This window comes from Cynocephalus volans, chromosome 4, assembly GCF_027409185.1.
Source record: "Cynocephalus volans isolate mCynVol1 chromosome 4, mCynVol1.pri, whole genome shotgun sequence".
In the NCBI taxonomy this organism is placed as follows: Eukaryota; Metazoa; Chordata; class Mammalia; order Dermoptera; family Cynocephalidae; genus Cynocephalus; species Cynocephalus volans.
The window spans coordinates 157,588,122-157,607,543 of record NC_084463.1 but is presented as its reverse complement, the minus strand read 5'-3'; positions in this window follow the sequence as shown (position 1 = coordinate 157,607,543).

Genomic DNA, 19,422 nt, shown 5'->3' with positions numbered 1-19,422 from the left:
TGTCCTTTCTTGTGTATTCATGGTAGTGATTATCATTTTTTGGATCCCTTGTAGGGCTAGTTGTGTGGTGGTGAACTCCCACAGTGTTTGTGCATCTGGAAAATACACTATTTTCCCCTCATTTCTGAAGGATAGCTTGCTGGGTATACTATTCTTGTCTGGCAGTTTTTTTCTTTTAGTATTTTGAATATATCATCCCATTTTCTTCTGGCCTGTAGAGTTTCTGTTGAAAAGGGTGCTGTTAGTCTGATAGGGACTCCCATATAGGTGACTTGATGTTTTTCTCTTGTTTCTTTTAAGATTCTCTCTTTGTCTTTGAGCTTTGCCAGTTTGACCATAACGTGTCTTAGACAGGATATTCGTGGGTTGAATCTGTTTAGGGATCTTTGAGCTTCTTGGATCTAAAGGCCCACATCTCTCCCTGTGCCTGGGAATTTTCTGTAATTCTTTTGTTGAATAGGTTTTCCATTCTCCTCTTCTGGAACACTCTTGATTCCAATGTTTGTGCACTTAAGGTTATCTGCTAGCCCTCTTAGATTTTCTTCCTTTTTTAAAATTCTTTTTTTCCTTTAAACAAATTTTTGTCCTCCTGGGTTATTTCAAAAAGACTACCTTCAAAATCAGAAATTATTTTTTCTGCTTATTCTAGCCTGCTGCTTAAGCTATCAGTCATGCTTTTAATTTTGTTGAGTGAATCTTTCAGTTTCATGTGTTCTGCTACATTCTTTTTTAAGGTGTTAATCTCTATAAATTTCCTCCTTCATATCTTGGATTTGTTTTCTCATATCATTATTACCTAACTGTCTTCTTGTAACTCAGTGAGTTTCCTTAAGATTGTTGCTTGGAATTCATTTTCAGTCATTTCAAGGGTTTCATGCTATATAGGGTCTGGTATCTGAGAAATCTGAGAATTACTATATTCTTTTAGTGGTGTCATATTTTCTTGGGTTTTCCTGTTTCTACCACGTCTGTGTTAATTTCTTGTCATCTGGTAGAGCAGTTGCTTCTTCTATTACTCTGGAGAGGTGTTTGAGGAGAGAGGCATCTTCTTTTTCTGGTCTGCACTGGTGACTCTTTTTGTGTCAGTGCAGTTGGGTGTCTGGTGGGCTGCCTGCATGGTGGCCATGCCTACTGCTATGGTGTTGAATCACTTTTGCAGCTGCTATGGCTGTTGTGGTTGCTGTGGTGGGCCATCCTCAAATATGTGGTGTTTTGGCATAATCTCTTGCCTGCTTCTGGGTGGAGGGGGCTGCCCTTGGCTCCAGCCCAGGACCCTGGCCACAGCTCTCTTGCCTGCTTCTGGGTGTCAGGGGGCTGCCCTTAGCTCCTGCCTGAGAACCCAGGCATTACTCTCTTTGCAATATAGGGGTATTATATAGGGAGTGGCAAGGCTGAATGAGCTGGTGTTCAAGAAAGGTAGCTATTAAAAACTTTATAGGTTCTTTTTTGCCTGTCTTTTCCATGGTATTATTTTAAATTGGGAACTTTGGCATTTTATAAAAGCTTTACTTGCACTGGAAGGATTATGCCAATCATCCAGGTCTACCATTCACCAGTACTTCAAGTTTCAATTTTCATTGTATTTCCTCAGGTATTTCCATTCGAAGTTTCTCTTTCAATTGCAACAATGCAGCTTGAAAGGTGCAGGCATACTCAGGAAGTATTTGAACTTCTACCTTTCCTGGTGCAAAAAACATCTGTGTGTTTAACTTGGTTAACAAATCTCAACATAAAAGGGGCACTTTGCACGAAGGCATATATAAAAAGCTGTGTTTTAAATAAGTCTCCCCCAACTGACATTTCAAAAATTGGAGGAAAGAATTATGAGAAATCTTTCCAGGGACTTATGTAACTATGATAGTCTTGCCTATAGGGGTCCTCATTTGGCATTTAAAACTGAATGAGTAGCTCCAGTGTTGATTAGAAAATCAGCAAGTCTTTTTCCCCAAGTCATTGTCACATGGGGTTCCTCATGGGAGATATCAATGGAGCCAATGAAATCAGAAGGACACCCTGGGCCACATTATTCTTGATCACTATTGGTGCAAGTGGCAGCTGGTAATCAAGCTTGGGATCACCTTTTGTCTCTTTCTCCTTCCCTTTTGGGGGAGTAGGGCAATCCCATTTCCAGTGTCCCACTTGTTTGCAATAGGTACACTCCTGTGGGCCCACAGTTGGGTGGCCTTTTTGGTTAGAGGGTTGTGGCCCTAGAGGTCTTACCCATGGCTGTTTCATTCCTCCTTTGGACATTCTAGCACAGCTTAGTGGATCACATCCAATGGCTATAACCAGCAGAGTAGATTGCCTTATCTCACATCGCTTTTGCTTCTCTTGCATCTGATGGTAGCTGGTAAACACCTTAAAGGCAATTTCAACCAACTGAGACAGTGACATACCCATTCCTCTTTCCATCCATTGTACTTTCTTTCTAACATCTGGTGCACTTTGACTAATAAAAATCAGGTTAATTATCTCATATTGTCTGAGTGCCCTGGATCTTTATCAGTATATTGTTCATAGGTACTACAAATCCTCTGAAGAAGCATTGAGGGATTTTTCCTTTGGTCCTTGTTGGACATCTTGAATTTTGTTCATTGCTTTAGGTCTAGAAACTCCTTTTAGAATTCCAGTTGTTATGCATAACTTGTAGTGATCTAAGCTAGCCTGATCTCTAGGATCTTTAGAGTTTCTGGTTCAGTTTCAGGCACTACATTAGTCTCCTGAATGTTGACTGGATTATTAGGTTGTAGCTCATGAAGTCTTTTGGTTTCTTTGTGGGTCTTTTTCAATAACATTCTATGCTCCTCCCAGGTTAACAATGTGTTCAGGAAGACTTGACTATCCACCCAATTTGGGATATGGGTAGCAAAGTTAGAGGAAAATGAATCTTTCATCCTCATAGGGTCATCCAGTGGGAAGGCATGTTATTTTTCCAATTATATAAATCAGAGGTAGAAGATGGTGAATGTACATATACAAATACTTGTGGATGTCCTTGGTTATCTATTGTGGCTTGGACTTGCCTTAATGAAAATTTCCATGCCTGAGATTAAGTTTTCCCTGGGCCAAATTTTGTATCCTGATGGGTATGATGGGGAAGACCATTCCTTTTGGAATATCAGGTAAGGGGGAGTACAAAGCCAAGCCATCAACTTTGGAAGAGTCAGCATGCTCAATTTGCTTATCTTTGAAGTTCTCTTTGGCATATGGGAGAGGTGCCACTAGTAGATAACAAAAGGAACAAACAAGATCATCAAACTGTTTTGAATCTGTAAGTTTGAGCTTATTTGAGGGTCCCTTCCTCTGCTTAAAATGCTTACATTTCTTTTACAAATTCTTATTCTGATGTAACGACATAAATGATTGGACATATGAGACTTCATCCCACTTTTATTCTTTTTTACAAAACAAATCTAGTTGCAAAATGGTAGTATAATTTAAAGATCTGTTCTCAAGCTGTTTCTCACCGGATTCTAGTGAATATTGTGGCTATGCAGTATTACATTAAAAAAAACACATTTTCTTTCTTTTCATTGATTCATAACTAAAAATTGCCTAATTCTGAAGGATACAGCCTGGAGGGCTGCAGATTGGAATCCTGCTTCCATTTTCCATAATTTGATGAGATATTGTCAGAGGTGACTAAAACTATCTCTTTCTTTTTTACTTATTATTTACTTATTACAAATACTCATGAGATACAGAGCTGATTGTCCCCCCTCCTGCCCATGATGCAGGGGCCAGATCCATACTAGGGGCATGTCCATCACCAGAAATTACTTTTGTACCCTTTGTCCACTCCCAACTATCCCCCAACCTCCCTCCCCATCCCCCTCTCCCCTCAATTTCAACTTGTAGCCCCAGGAATGTTCCCTCCCTCTGTTGGATCACAGCACTACTGTGGTCTTTCTTTCCTTCCTTCTTTCTCTCTTAGCTCCCACATATGAGTGAGCACATGTGGTATTTACCCCTCTGTGCCTTGCTTGTTTCACTCAACGTAAGTTTCTCCAGGTTCATCCATGTTGTAGCAAGTGGGAGTATTTCATTCTTTTTTATGGCAGAGTAGTATCCATAGTGCATATATACCACAGTTTCCGTATCCAATCATCTATTGATGGACATTTAGGTTGGTTCCATATCTTGGCTATCGTAAACAGAGCTACAATAAACATGGGAGTGCAGGTATCTCTCTGACATGATGATTTCCATTCCTCTGAATATACCCAGAAGAGGGATTGCTGGATCCTATGAAAGATCTACCTGTGGTTAAAACCATCTCTTTCTAAGGAAAATGTTTGAGTCTGTAAATGTGCTGCTGTGGGCGTTGCTTCTCCAAGTTTCATCCTGGAGCTGGCTAGGCCTCTTACATGGCATGGAGGATCCTGAACACTAAGTAGTGTTGGGCATCTCAAGACACTGGGATGACCAGTTCCTTATATGAGCAGTACAGATTTCTTCTAACACAGGGTCATGGTTTGTTCTTCTGGTGGGGAGGCCATATGAAGCTGCTGCATGTCATGGATATGAATTCTGACATCTCTGTGAGACCTTCAGTCACCTAAGAGTATCCTGAGGAACCAGAGGGAGCAATATCTTTAATCTTCAGAGCCCAAGGACTCTCAGGCAAATAAACCTATGAGAGTGTTTGTTTGTTTTTAGTCAGCAATTAGTTTAATCTTGATTAGCCAATTCCAACAGATAAAATGAAACAAAAGACAGATACACAAACAAACAATAACTTGAGCTCCCAAAATGCTAAAGCAAGATAGGAGGTAGCCTGTGGCTACAACCTTTTTTATTGCCCACAAATTCCCTTGGGACTCTAACCCAAAGATAGGGACTCTAACCTGTCAAGATCCTTGAAGAAGGGACTCTAACCCACATCCTCATGAGACCACCAAAAGGCAAAAAAAGCTTAGGAGCCTGTTGGAGTTACTCACCTAGAAACATCTTCCCACAGCCTGTTCTTCTCATAAAAGCTTACACTGCAAAAAGGGGCCTGACACATCTCAGTAAAGTCAGGTCTCAGTTTCTGAACCTCTGGACTAAAAATTGTCTAGATGGATTATCAGCATCAGAGATGAGAGCTGGCACCCCATTAAGGGGCTGCAGAGCCTTGGGCAGATGGTCCCATGCACGACCTTTGAGTCCCATGTGAGTCACCAAAACTATTATCAAACCCTGGGTTCACTGCCTGATGTACACAGAAAGTCAAACACTGTGACACACTGGCTTCTGTGAAAAGAAAGAGCTTTACTGCATGACTGGTCAGTAAGGCGTCAGGAGACTGGGCTCAAATCTGTTTTCCTGACTGAGAAGTATGACTTGTTCTTATAGGAAGCTCAAAGTACAGAGAAATATTGGTAAAATTACAAAAATCACAAGTTGGCAGGAGCTCATTGGTGGGAAATTTGTACATCGGATTTCATTCCCTTTTCTGCTCGTCCTGCAACAAGTGGTTACAGACGTCTTCAGTTTTTAATTGTGTCCAGCATTCTGGTTCTTGTAAAGCTCTGAGTTTTTGTTCCATGAAGGGAGGGGGAAGGACTTGACTTTGTTTCCTGTGCCATCTGGAGGTCAGTAGGGTCTCCTCTGCACGTGTCTGTCTCACTTCAGGGGCTCTGCAAGATAAGTTAAAAGTGATTAATGATTACCTGACCTTTATAGGAAACTTGAAAGGCATTTCGTTATATTAAAAGAAACATCAGGCAATTAATCAGCTCAGCTAATTATCTGCAATGGTCAGTAACCAGTTTCAGTAGGAGTTTACTGTCATATTATCATTGGTGTCTGTTTTAGGAAGACATCAGCCAGGTAGACCAGCAGGGTCTGGTCTTTAGGATGCCTGAGTCTCAGGACATGCTCTTCTTGCCTTTAACCTCCAACCCTGGGCTAGACTGATATGAAACCTGTTGCTCTTCCTTAACCTCATGGCCAGAAGCTTGACACTGATCTCAGGAGGCAAGAACCTTCACCAGCCAAACTTGGAGGAATTAACTCTAGGCTTGGAACAGACATGCCTGGGTCAGAATCCTGCTTGTGCTACCACCTTGTGCTATGATGCTGGGCAAGTCAGTGCCCACACCGATACCTATTGTTGTGAGCCTTGATGGAAAAATATGTGGGGGAGTTCCCAGAATAGTGCCTGGCCGCAGCAGTTATTAGTTTGTTTTCCTTGCTTTACCTCTCCTTGCTATCCCTCCCAGGTAGATGGTTCTCAGGGTCCCCAGAGCACTGAAATAGGGGCAGTTAGATGATTTTTTTCTTGTATAATTGCAATAATTGATTTGTACATCTCTGACTCATCAGTCATCTTCAGGTTGGTACAGGAAGCCCACTTGTCACACAAATGTAGACCCACCAAAATTTTATTTGCAGTGATTTTACTGAGAGACCCCTACAAGTATGCTGAGGTTTCTACATGTGATCTGCTGCACACGTGTTGCATGATGACTTAGAAAAAGATAATAAAAATCTCCCTGTCCTGAAATGCAAATTAAAATTACATTGAGATACCACCTCACTCCAGTTAGAGTGGCTATGATCAAAAAGACGGTGAATAACAAGTGCTGGCGAGGGTGTGGAGAGAAGGGAGCACTGCTACACTGTTGGTGGGGCTGTAAATTAGTACAACCACTATGGAAAATGGTATAGAGGTTTCTCAAACAACTACAGATAGATCTTCCATATTATCCAGCAATCCCACTTCTGGGTATATACCCAGAAGAATGGAAATCATTATGTCGAAGGGATGCCTGCACTCCCGTGTTCATCGCAGCTCAGTTTATAATAGCCAAGACTTGGAACCAATGTAAATGTCCATTGATGGATGATTGGATAAGGAAACTGTGGTATATATACACCATGGAATACTACTCAGCCATAAAAAAGAATGAAATCCTCCCATTTGCAACAACATGGATGATCCTGGAGAAACTTATGTTGAGTGAAATAAGCAAAGCACTGAGGGATAAATACCACATGTACTTACTAATATGTGGGAGATAAGAGAGAAAGAAGAAAGTAAAGAAAGACCATGGTGGTGCACTGGACTTGCAGAGGGAAAGAACATTCTTTGGGCTACCAAGTGGAGTGGGTGGGAAAGGGGGAGGGGGAGGGAGGTTGGAGCCAATTGAGTGGAGGACATGAGTCGCAAATGCTATTTGTGGTAATGGGTATGCCACCAGCATGAATCTGGCCTTCACATCTTGGGCCCGAGTGGTAGCGATCAGCTTTGTATCTCATGAATATTCATAACAAAACCCATATATATATATATATATATATATATATATATATTAAAAATAAATAAATAAAGCCTTCAGAAACACACCCTCAGACCCACACAAAATCTTCCTTCCCTATAGATTACACCAACAATGGCTCCTACTTGAACTGTTACCCATTATTCTTGGGCTTCAGACTCTCCTTCTGCCATTTCCTTCCATTTTGTCCTTTCTCCTCTGTCATAATCTTTCAAGGGTCTCAGCTGAGAGTTAGGTTTACTAGATGACCTTCTCCTTTGAGGAAATTGAACTGAAACCTTTATCCACCAACACTATAAGAATGCCAAAAAAATCTTCTTAGGTTTAGCTCTTTAGCTGTTGAATTTTCCTTGCTTTCAACATTTTACACCATGCAAACCTGCCTGAGAACTCTCAAATGTTTGAAGGAAAGAAGTGGCACAAAATATTGGGCCCATTTCTCTGTGGCTTCCCTTTTCTGGAATCTTGGCCCCTCAAGTCCATACTGCCTTGGTTGCTCTCCAACACTTTAAAACTTCTAATTTGTATTTTATTTAGATTTTCTATTTCTTAGAGGAAGTGTTGGTCTTATGCAAGCTGCAGTGAATTTGTAGGACTTCTTTAATCTAGGGCTTGGTGTCTTTCATCATTTATGTATTTTCTCACCAATTATCATATAAAATATACACATTTTTCCATTGTTTTCACTTATTTCTTTTGTAGAGTCTAATGATTAATATGTGAGACCTTTAAACGTATCCTTTCTGGCTCTTAGCCTCTTGTGTATCTTCTAAACTTTCATCTCACCAAGGTTCATATTGGGTGCTTGATGCTAACTTATCTTCTAGTTCCTAAATTATCTCTTCAATCATAATTAATTTATGTGTATGTCTGAGTCTTCTATTATCACATGACAAAGTAAAACAATCTTAGTGACTTAAAACACCACAGTATATTATCTCAGTTTCAGTAGGTCCTAAGTCCAGGCACAAGTTTGCTGGGCTCGGTGGTTTAGGGTTTCCATAGGCTTCTTCCTTGGTGTTGGCCAAGTCCGTAGATTCCTCAGAGGCTTAACTGGTGGAATATTCACTTTCAAGCTCCATCAAGTTCTTGGAAAAAATTATTACCTGGTAGTTGTAGGACTCCTGGTGGCTTGCTACTTCATACTAACGAGGAGAATGTCTAGCTCAAGTCACCTAAGACAAAGCCTTCTGTAACAAACTGGATTCACAGGAGTGACATCCCCTCACTTTTGCCTTATTCTTTTGTGTAGAAACAAGTCTGAAGATCTATCTGAACTAATGAGGAGCAAGTTACAAAATAGTATAAACACAAGTAGACATTATTATCTACCTCCAAGAAATCCATAAAACAAAACATGAAAGGTCTTTAAAAAGTTCATGGAAAATACGTATGATAAAAACTATGCATGGCTTGCAAAATCTTTTTGTACCAAAGTAAACTCATGCTAACTTTTTATAACATGCCTGAACACGATCCAGGTTGAGGCACTAAGAAAGATAAAGCATCAATTTGAAAAGGGCCACTATCAGAGCTAAATTCTACAAAAACTGAAGCAAGAACAAACATAAAATTTACGTAAAGCTTAGGCAGAAGAATGGTGAAATTATCGATGCTTTATGCAAAGTTCATGGGGACGATACCCCAAAGAAATGGTAGTTTACAATTGACTAACTCATTTTAAGAAGGGATGAGGTGACGTTGAAGATGGATCCGGCAGCGGCAGACCATCCACATCAGTTTCTGAGGAAAGATTGATCTTGTACTTGCCCTGATTGCAGACGACTGACCATGAACAGCAGAAATAACAGAAAATGCCACAGACATCTCATTTGCTTCAGCTTATACAATCCTGACAGAAAAATTACAATTGAGCAAATATTCTGCTCGATGGGTGCCAAAACTACTGTGCCCAGAACAGCTGAAGACAAGAGCAGAGCTTTCAATGGAAATTTTGAACAAGTGAGATTAAGACTCTGAAGCATTTCTTGGAAGAATTGTAACAGGAGATGAAACATGGCTTTATACTGATCTTGTACTGATACAATCCTGTAGGCAAAGTGCAATCGCAGCTGTGGTCACCAAGAGGTGGAAATGGTCCAGTCAATGTAAAAGTGGACCAGTGAAGAGCAAAGGACATGGGAACAATTTTTTAAGATAGTCAAGGCATTTTGCTTGTTGACTTTTTGGAGGACCAAAGAGCAATAACATCTGCTTATTATGTGAGTGTTTTCAGGAAGTCTGCCAAAGCTTTATCAGAAAAATGCACAGGAAATCTTCACCAGACTGTCTTTCTCCACCACGACAATGCTCCTGCTCAATCTTCTCATCAAATAAGAACAATTTTGTGAGAATTTTGATGGGAAATTATTAGGAATCCACCTTAAAGTAATGATTTGCCTCTTTCTGACTTACTTTTGTTTCCTAATCTTAAAAGAACTTTAAAGGACATCCATTTTTATTTAAAAATGTTATACTGTATTGACAGGGTTAAATTCCCAGCACCCTCAGTTCTTTAGGGTTGGGCCACATGGCTGCTATCATTGCTTACAAAAGTATCCTGAACTTGATGGAACTTATGTTGAGAACTAAAGGTTATATTTTTATTTTAATGCCATTTTCCACAAACTTTTTGAGGTCCCTTCATACAATGGTGGAACAGACATAGGATAACAGCTATAGACATTCCACTTCAAAAAGTAGAAAATGGAAGGTAAAAAAGATTTATTGCTCCGTGGTGGTTCAGAAATCCATCTGGATGAATGTTGGGAATGTCTTCATTAGATTTCACTGCCCGGAGATAATTCTCCATGGCTCTGGGATCTGCCACTGGTTCTTCCCTTTGAGTCAGTCTTCCTTTTTCATGAAAGTTTGCACATGTTTGCAGCTGAGTAAACATGTTTTACTAACCTGCTTCTTGCCATTTGAATTTTCGGGGTCCAACACTCTTCTTCACTTTGAACTTGCTCTATCCCTTATGTTCTAAGCTGGCAGTGCTCCTGTATGTTGTGTTCAGTTGTGTCCCTATAAAATTAGCATGTTGAAATCCTAACCTGTAACACCTCAGATAGTGACCTTATTGGGGAGTAGGGTTGCTGCAGATGTGAGTAGTAAAGTTAAGATGAGGTCATACTGGGTAGGGTGGACCCCTAATTCAATATGTTCTATGAAAAGGGAAAGTTTGGACAGAGATGAGGGCACTATGTCAACACAAAGACTGAAATCTACCAAGGAACACCAAACATTGCCAGCAAACCATCGCAAGTGATAACACAGGCACGGAGTAGATTTTCCCTATAGCCTTCAGAAGGAACCAACCCCACCAATACCTTGATCTCAGATGTTTAACCTCCAGAATGGTGACAATATACCTGTCTGTTGTTTAAGCCATCCAGATTGTGGTACTTTGTTATGGCCGTCCTAGGAAACTAATGCACTGCTAAAAATAATTTTCTCAAGAACTTTCTGTATCTCCTGTGGATTCTGCTGGGGTTTACTCAGTTGGATAAAAGCCATATTCACAGGCATTTTTAGATACACCTTTTTCTGTCTTGGCCTCCTATTGAGGTAGCTGGGGACAATGCTTTTATCCTTCCGGGAGGCTCCAGTCTGAAGGAGAGGAAAAGGATCTTGAGTCTTGTTTAATCATTTAATAGTTTTGAGACTGACTAATCTTTCATTCTTTCTGAGGTTTTGGAAAAAGATTTTGGAGTCACGCCCTTGTCCTTCCTACTGCACCCTTTAATGACAACAATTCTCTTAATTTTAGCATATGTTGACATCTAGAGAGGCTGGAATTCTCAAACTATAAGATTATTGTTCCATTTTATTGAACACTTTCCCCCTTGTTTATCTCTCTCCTTTCACTTTGTACTACAAGCAGCAAGAAGAAGCCATAAGGCACCTTCAACATATTGCTTGGAAATCTCCTTAGCTTTATATCCAGTTTTATAACTTATGAATTCTGCTTTCCACATAACCAAAGGAGACAATTTTGAGAAAATTTCTCCCATTAAATGACAAAGATTTCCTGGTGTCCATTTTCTAAAAAACATGCTTCTTCTTTCTTCTGAATTTTCAGTGTTACTGCCCTATGAGTCCAGTAGTTTGCTAACAGTCTATTGAAGGCAGTTTAGACTCTTTCATGAGCCTGTAGGTCTTTCTGTTGTTCACCCGCTGCCTGGTTCCAAAGTCACTCCCACATTTAGGAATTTTTATAGCAGCATCCTATGGTTAGGGAGCAAAATCTGCTAAACCAACCCATTTTAACTTCAGCTATATTTTCAGTTTGGGAATTTTCATGTTTATTTCCAGTTAACTGCCAGAATTCATAATCTGTCTGTTACCTCCTTAAATATATAAAGCATAGTTTTTATAAAAATTTCTATGATCTCTCCAATTATCTGGAGTTTCTTAAGAACTTTTTTTCAAAATTTTGGTCATTTCTTATGGACTTTTAAAATTTTATCCTATTTCCTTCCTTACCTGGTTGTTTTCTTATTGTGTTCTGCATGATTTGGCAAAAGTGCTCCAAAGGAATTCGAGGTGATGTCATCTTTTTCTGATTACATTCTCTTCTTACACCCAACTATGGGCACACCAGAACGCCTGGAGACACTCTGCTCTGTGCTCTTCAGTCCTATTTGTACTAAGCTGCAGTTCCTTATGAGAGTCTTTCTTATTCTATTTCATTTTTATTTCTAAGTTTTTCTCCAGACCCAAAGTGAGGAAATTAGAAATGAACAACCCCTTAAGCATACTATGGACCCTCTTGGACTCCCATCTTAATTGACCAGATCACCTTGAACTTGATAGCCTGTAATGTCTTCCTGCAAGATTACCAAAATTGCTCAGAGCTCAACCAGCCCCAAATGTTTAGGGATCACCTGTCTACGTGTTTGTCCTGCCTAGATATAAGCCTTCATGCTCTTGATAGTTCCCAGAATATTTCGTCTATCTTTTCTAGTTGTCTTCAGCAAAATTTTTGTCTAATCTGTCTAGTTTGCAATTACTAGGGATGCAAGATATCTGTTATGTATTTCTATGGCTTTTTCTTGCCTATCTTTCTTCTTTTGCATATGTTTTTTGTCTATTTTTCCTCTGTGAGATGAATCTTACACACGTTCTTGATATTTTCAAGCATAGATATCATAGTTGTTCACTTTTTTAAAATTCTTTAGCTCCAAATTCCACAGTTAACACCAGTCCACAGTTTATGATTTCCTATTATTATTGCCATATCCAGAGCTCCTCCCAATGTGCTTATTTATGTATGCTTCTGTATTTCCACTTTCCTTCCACTTTCAATAAGATTAATAAGGGATAACAGTATTACTGATTCCAGAAGTTGTAAAGACTGTGTCCATGTGGATCTATTCATGTAATTTATTATTGCTGTTTTCATTTTATTTCAAGGTCAAATGAAGATCACTGGACAAAGAAACTAGATAGTTCTGCAGCACATGGTCACAATTGCTATGGCATATTTGTGGCCACTTAGGTCACCTCCTAGAGTCCTGGTTCCTTTAGATTAAGATTCCTCCTTAATCACATGTGTATTCCCAACAGAAGGCACACTCTGCCTTCCATTATGTATCCCCACAAAAATTTATTTCGGAATTTATACATTCCACTGTATTTCTAAACATTCCATCTGAATGACATTTTCCGAATTCTGTGCACTTCTGACCCTTACCTTAACTTACTCAGAACTTTGGCAGTGATCACTTGGCTGGGTTATGTCATAGTAATTGACTCCCAAAGGAAGGATTTGTAAACCAGTGTTCCAACTTTAACCTACAGGGAGAAATGGGAGTGCCAAGGTCAGAACATACATGTCCTCAGGGCAGCTCCTTCTCTTCAATTCAGGGAAAGTAACCTAGAAGCCCATCAAGTTCAGGAGCTAATTTACAGACTCCTGGCAGAGATAATGACATGACATTCAATAACATTAATTTGCTTAACAAATATGTAACGAGCCCCTTACATGAACAAGCTTAATGCTGGATTCTTTGGTGGCTACAGAGTTGAATGACGGAAACAGCTCATCCCTGTGAGTGAGGTTTTGATTCCTAGGAATCATGGATCAGTTGACAGTATTTTTTGGTCCCTGCCTCAGATTGAAAGAGGATGTGTATTTACATACCAACTAATTTTGGGACAAATCAATGTCCTTATCATTTTTGATGTAATTGCTGACTTTTCCCTCAGTAATCAGAAGAGCCCTGCTGTGGGGTTTTATACCCTTTTATATTTGTTATACTGACTTTTTTGTTTTAATGAGTAGGAAATTGCTCCAAAATTGGGGATGTAAAGAATAGTCACATTCTTTTAGTTTTTCTTCACATTTTCTCCATTTTTAAATCTGTTTTCCTCCTTTGCCTTCCAATCCTGAGAAGTCGGTGAGTCTCAGTTCATGGCTGAGGATCTTCCAATTCCTGGACCATTGAAGTCCTCAGGACAGTTCACAGTTCCCTAAACCTGGGGAAGCACTCTGTCTTTGGGATGTTTAAGAATGACCCCAGCCTGTCCTTTGTCCAAGATTGAGGGGGTCATGCACACATTAGTTTGTATGTGGGAACACGGTCAGCATGTCAGAGATTGTTGGAATGAGGCAGCAGGGATTTTAGACACCGTATAAGTTATTTTCCCCCTCTTTGGAGATGGGTAGGTAGATTTTAATTTTTTCTTTGTAAATCTCTGGGAGCTGATAATTACCAGTTACTGATCCTTAACCCAAAATAGTCTCCTTTACAGCTGGTGAGCAATCCACTGATTCCAAAACTTTATGAATTTCTGATGAACTCTAATTGACCAAATGCCAAACTTCTAAGGATTTCCTTTCTACACTGAGTGGGACAGTGTCCCCCGAGCCACTTTCTTTTCCAAACTGCTGCTATATTGTTGAACCCCACAGGATGGTCCTGTATGGATATATAAACAATCAAGCAGCAACCTAGAGTTTTATATCGAGCAAGCATCTTTCAAAATAGGAAGAATAAAAGCTTTCTCACCAGTACAAAAGCTGATGAAAGTCATCACCAGTCGTCCTTTACTGCAAAAAACATTAAAAGAAGTTCTTCAAGAAGGAGAGGGTACTTCAAATTGTTCATGAAAAAATGTAATTAAAATATAATGCATCCCCATGCCAGCCAGCTGACAAAATATAAAAAAAGACAATATGAATCAAACATTTTAAAGATCCCACTTACATATAAATCCAGAGTTTTCTGCCATGGCTGTAGTCCTCTCTCGCTCTCAGGGTGCAGGCAGCACTTACACTATGTGTAGTTGTCACCATCCACCCTCACATGGGGGCTGAATCTTATCCTCTGTGCAAATCCAGAGGCAGTTTCACAATCTTGGTTCACCTGGTTGCAGGCTCCACCCTCTTCCCAGGAGTCATTCTGCTGAGTTCCCATCATGCAGTGCACTCGGGTCTTCCTCTGCATTGACCCTGTGCAGAAGAGCTGGAGGTGGACTGTTACTTCAGCCTAGATGTTTCTTATTTCTCTCTTCATCATGCCCTCCATAAAGCCTTTTCTGGATGCCCAGATTGGTTTATGGGGACATTTCCCACACTCTGACGTTCCTTAAACACATCTCTGCCTAAGCCCTTGCTCATGTACTGAAGTAACATATTTATGTGTGTGTTTCCCCCATGAGATGGAAGGTCCTTGGATGCATGAAAGAATCTTTTTATTCTTTTAATTACCAAATCCTAGCACAGAGATGGCATAGAGTAAAAAGTGTCTGGTGAGTTTTCCTAAATAGAACACATGCGTAAAATTTGACCCTCAAGGTGGCAACATTCATGTAGAATCTGAAATCTCTCTGAACATTTGCCATGTACATTGGTCGGTAGGAGGAGCCTTTAAGTCCCATTCCTGAATGCCTTGCACAAAGTGTCCAAAGTGAAATGAAATTTCATTTGTGCTTGCACTAGTTCAAAACAACTGACGAGTTTGGTTCTCTTGAAAAAAAGTGTTCTGAGTTACCATAGCAGGTGTACATGATGGCTGTCTCCTGAAATTTTGAATGCACAGAGCAGGAGATAAGAAATCCAAGGCAGCACAGACTGATGAAATGATGAGACAGATGTTGAGTAGAGCCTGGATTCAGGGTTGGCCATGGGGGCAGAGGGAATAACAGGGTTAGATATTGTCGTGAGCTTGTCACCCAGGAAAGGAACCAAACATTTAATTAAGAATTTTAACAGAGTCTTTATTAGCCGGCTGGTGACTGCCTCCCCTAGGTATTTTGGGAGAGCAGCAGCTAGCCTTGGTCTGGTGGAGTTTATAAGGGCAAAAGCCACATCCCATTGGCACACAGGTTTGTTCAGGTGCACAAAGCAAGCTAGGTGCCTAGGTTACAGAAGCCAAAACTGAGCTATTAAGGCAATCAAGCATAAAAATTTTCATTGTGTATGGTTCTTGTTCCTCCGTTAGGGTTCACTGTGTATGGTTCCTGTTTCTATGCAACGGTTTTTGTTTCTATGAGAAGGTCAATGGTTTCTCACACAGAGGGGTGTATTCTGACAGTGAGAATGGAGTAATGCCTACCTAAGATGGCATTGGTCATGTCAGAGTTTTCTGTTACAATATGATCGTGTTGCTGGTGTGTCGTGGAGAAGGGAGGAGCATTTGCAAGGTGGTGCTGTGGGGGACGTGAAAACGACTCAAGCTGCCTTGTTTGGAGAGAAATGAGGCTGCCTGGATGGTTCATGTTAAAGAGGTAACCCAAGTAAAGCACGATGCTGAGAGCCTTGCACACATGCTGTTATTTCATCTCCACCACTTTCACGCAATGAAAGTGTATTCTGCATTTACTGGGACTTAGAAAGATTAAGAGACTCTTCCAAGCACACGTTAGCGCATGTAACCTAGAGATGGAAGATTATATCCAAACTGCAAATCCTTGAATTTGTTAATTTGCCTCCTTGCCTTTTTCCTGTTGAGCTCAGGAAGGCATCAGGACAGCCTATTATTGTGATATCACAGAGACAGACAAATATCAAATGAGATTATGGAAGCTGGACTAATTTTCTCTCTGAAACAATGTTGGGACATATTTCCCTGCTGTTGTTACAACTGTATTTCTTGGATTATCTTAACACAAATCTGGGAAGCTTAGGATTTCTCCATACAGAAGCAAATGTCAAGAGGAGATTTAGAGAGAGTTATAGTTGCTTAAGAAAACTCCATCTTTTGCCATCACAAGCCCATGATCGTGACAGTTATCTGTCAGTCAAAGCACCTGACCACAGTGGAAACCAACAACTAAATCACATCACTTGAGATCGGATCAAGACCAGAGATGGATCATGAGTTTAAAATCTGCCCATCCTCTTTAGATATCCCCTCAAAATAACAAAAGTGAAATTAAAACAACAAAAGAGCTCTAACATGTGGTGGAAACAAGAGAGTGACAACATTTGCTTAGGAGTATTTAAGATTTCCTGACAGATGGAGAGAAAATAGGGTGAAATCTACAGAGAAATAAGACTCGGAAAAACTGAAGCTCAAATATGTGCTGGAAAAATAAGCATTTGAAGGGAGGAGCTTTACTCAGAAAAAAAGGAAACGAGATTTAGGGTAGGCCTTGGAGAATTTTATCATTATTGAAGCTGAAAACAGGAAAAAATGAGAGTAGAAATACACAGCCAGATGTGGACTGTACTTCATCCCAATTCCCTCTGTCTTTCCTCAGTATGTGGTTTTGCACATAACACTTCCATTGTCCCCTTCAGTGCAAAGGACTGTTGGGGAACAGAGGTCTTTCTGGTCGGCAACAGCAAACTGTGAAGTTAGGCAAAGTGAATGGTCTCAAGCCTCCTAAGTGAGCATCAGCTCGGCAGTTTCTTGGTCCATCACAAGTACCAAGTTTATTTGGTCTGCCAGCTCTGTGCAGTTCTACCAGGATTTTTTAAAAGACAAAAACAATAACAAAACAAACTCAAAACTTCAACTTGTTTTAGATTCCAAAGATTAACCCCTTTCCTCTCTAAGCTAAGCATGAAAACAATCTGCTTATTTTCACCATCCTAAGATGCAACTGTGCATGCTGAGGACAAACTGCCCCAGTTTGGGTGGTGCCTCTGATGTGGCTGTGGTTTGCTGTCCTCAAGCCTCTGGCTCACAGTGTGGGGCAGACTTACACTGAGCTGCACACACCTCAAGCAAGACTCAGCACACCGTATTGACTGTGGGAGGGTCAACAAGAGGTGTTAGGATCTGGCCCATGTAGTTGCAGGGCAGTTCTCTGAGTTCCTTTAAGCAAGATCAGTTCCCAGATAGAACAATGTATTAGAACAGGGTCCATGTTGTTCTGGCAGCCCTGACTCCTGCTGAAAAGGAATTTAGCATGGAAGGAGAGTCCTTGACATTCCAGTGTCTTGTACATGGTGGAGGAAAAATGCAGGAACACTATCTGGATCTTTCATGCACCTGTGATGCTTCCATAGGAGCAGAGTCCCACAGTTCACTGAATGCAGCCTGCACATTCATCATGACATTGGGAGGGCTTTAGGCCACATAAGGCACTTTCATTGCAGTTTATTTCCTCCTTGCTCTGCCTCTGGATTTGTGTATGATCTTGTCAGAGCTCTGGAGGTGGTATATGATAGATGGTTGTCACTGGATGTTTAAGGCTTTGCATAGCTGTTGGAAAATCTGTTCCACAAATTGGGACTTTTGCCCCAACTCTTTGTTAAGTAGAATTGCTGTGAGGCGTGTGTATGACTAAAGCTTATTCAATAACATGAATAAAGCATGTTATTGAGAGTAACATGTCAATAGTAAGTGGAATTGCATAAGCTTGTGCAGCTGCTCACCTACTCTATGTATTGTTTCAACGTTCCTGTGAGTTTAGATTTAATTCCAACAACAGAGGTCGAAATTTCATTAGTCAAGCAAAATATAGGGTAGCCATGTAGAGAGTGTATGTGTTGTAGGTGGATCATGGAGGGCCTCACTGATGGGAAAGGATGTATGAAGTCAATTTGCCTGTGGGTGAAGGGTCCCAAACCCGAGGTTGTTTCCTAAGTGGTTCCCAGCTTGGCTTCTAGCATTGTGAAAAGCACATGTAGGGCAGTGCGCACAAGAAGAAGCTGTTATCTTGGAAAATTCAGGAGCAAACCAAGAATTTCTGATTTTTTCCCTTCCTTCTTTTTAGAGTATGACACAGACAAGGGATTTAGACATCACAGAACCATCTGCTCACGGCAACATATGGTGAGTGAAGAGAAGGAAAGAACCACCGATGTCCAATGGCCTTTTCTATACCATGGGCCTGACTTACAGCTAAGAGTTTGCTCAAGAAGCCTGAACATGAGGAGTTTGTAACATCAGGTGCATTGGTGACCTGGGTGCCAACAGGGATTTGTGTAGCATTGACTAAACCTGGCATATATATATATTTCTGTGTTTAATAATTATTAAATAAATGAAATAAAATGTAAATGCTTCTGTTAATGAACTGAATGAAGCCTATTTTAATTTTATATATCTACAGATAATGTTATATCGTGCTAAAAGAGGACATTTTTCATACTTTTCATTTTATAGATATAAGGTCTGAAAATACTTGTCATATCAATGGGCAGATGAGATAAGAATGAGATTTGTGGTAGTGATGTCACTCAATTATCTGAATTTCCCTGCAGTATAGTCTAAAAATGACATAGTGATCTATCTCTCAAAATTGCTTTTAAGGATATAAGCCACTGGTAAATTAGGACCTCCTATGGTTTTATTAAAAGCAGGTAATTAGATACCTCTTGATGTAGAAAAATTTTGTGTACCACAAAGCAATACTTTGGGTGGTTTCTTTGAAGTCCACAGATGTCTACGTGCGGAGTCCATGCTCTGTGTTAGGATTCTGATGGAGGACGGGTGAGCCTCTGTCTTGGGTAAAATGGAACAAGAGTGATTGGGACAGGGGAGGTGGAAACAGGAATCAGTGTGCCCACGTGACACACGCATGGTAAGGGTGCATGGGGACATGCGGATCTGCAAGTGGTCCCTTAAAACTTTCCACCACCCAGGTGTGTGCTTATCAATTTGAACTCCAAGTCCCTAGAGAATCCCTGGATTATAACCTCACCCACAGGCCACTTGTGAAAGAGAGTCACCAGCAGAGACAAAGAAAAGAAGAGGAA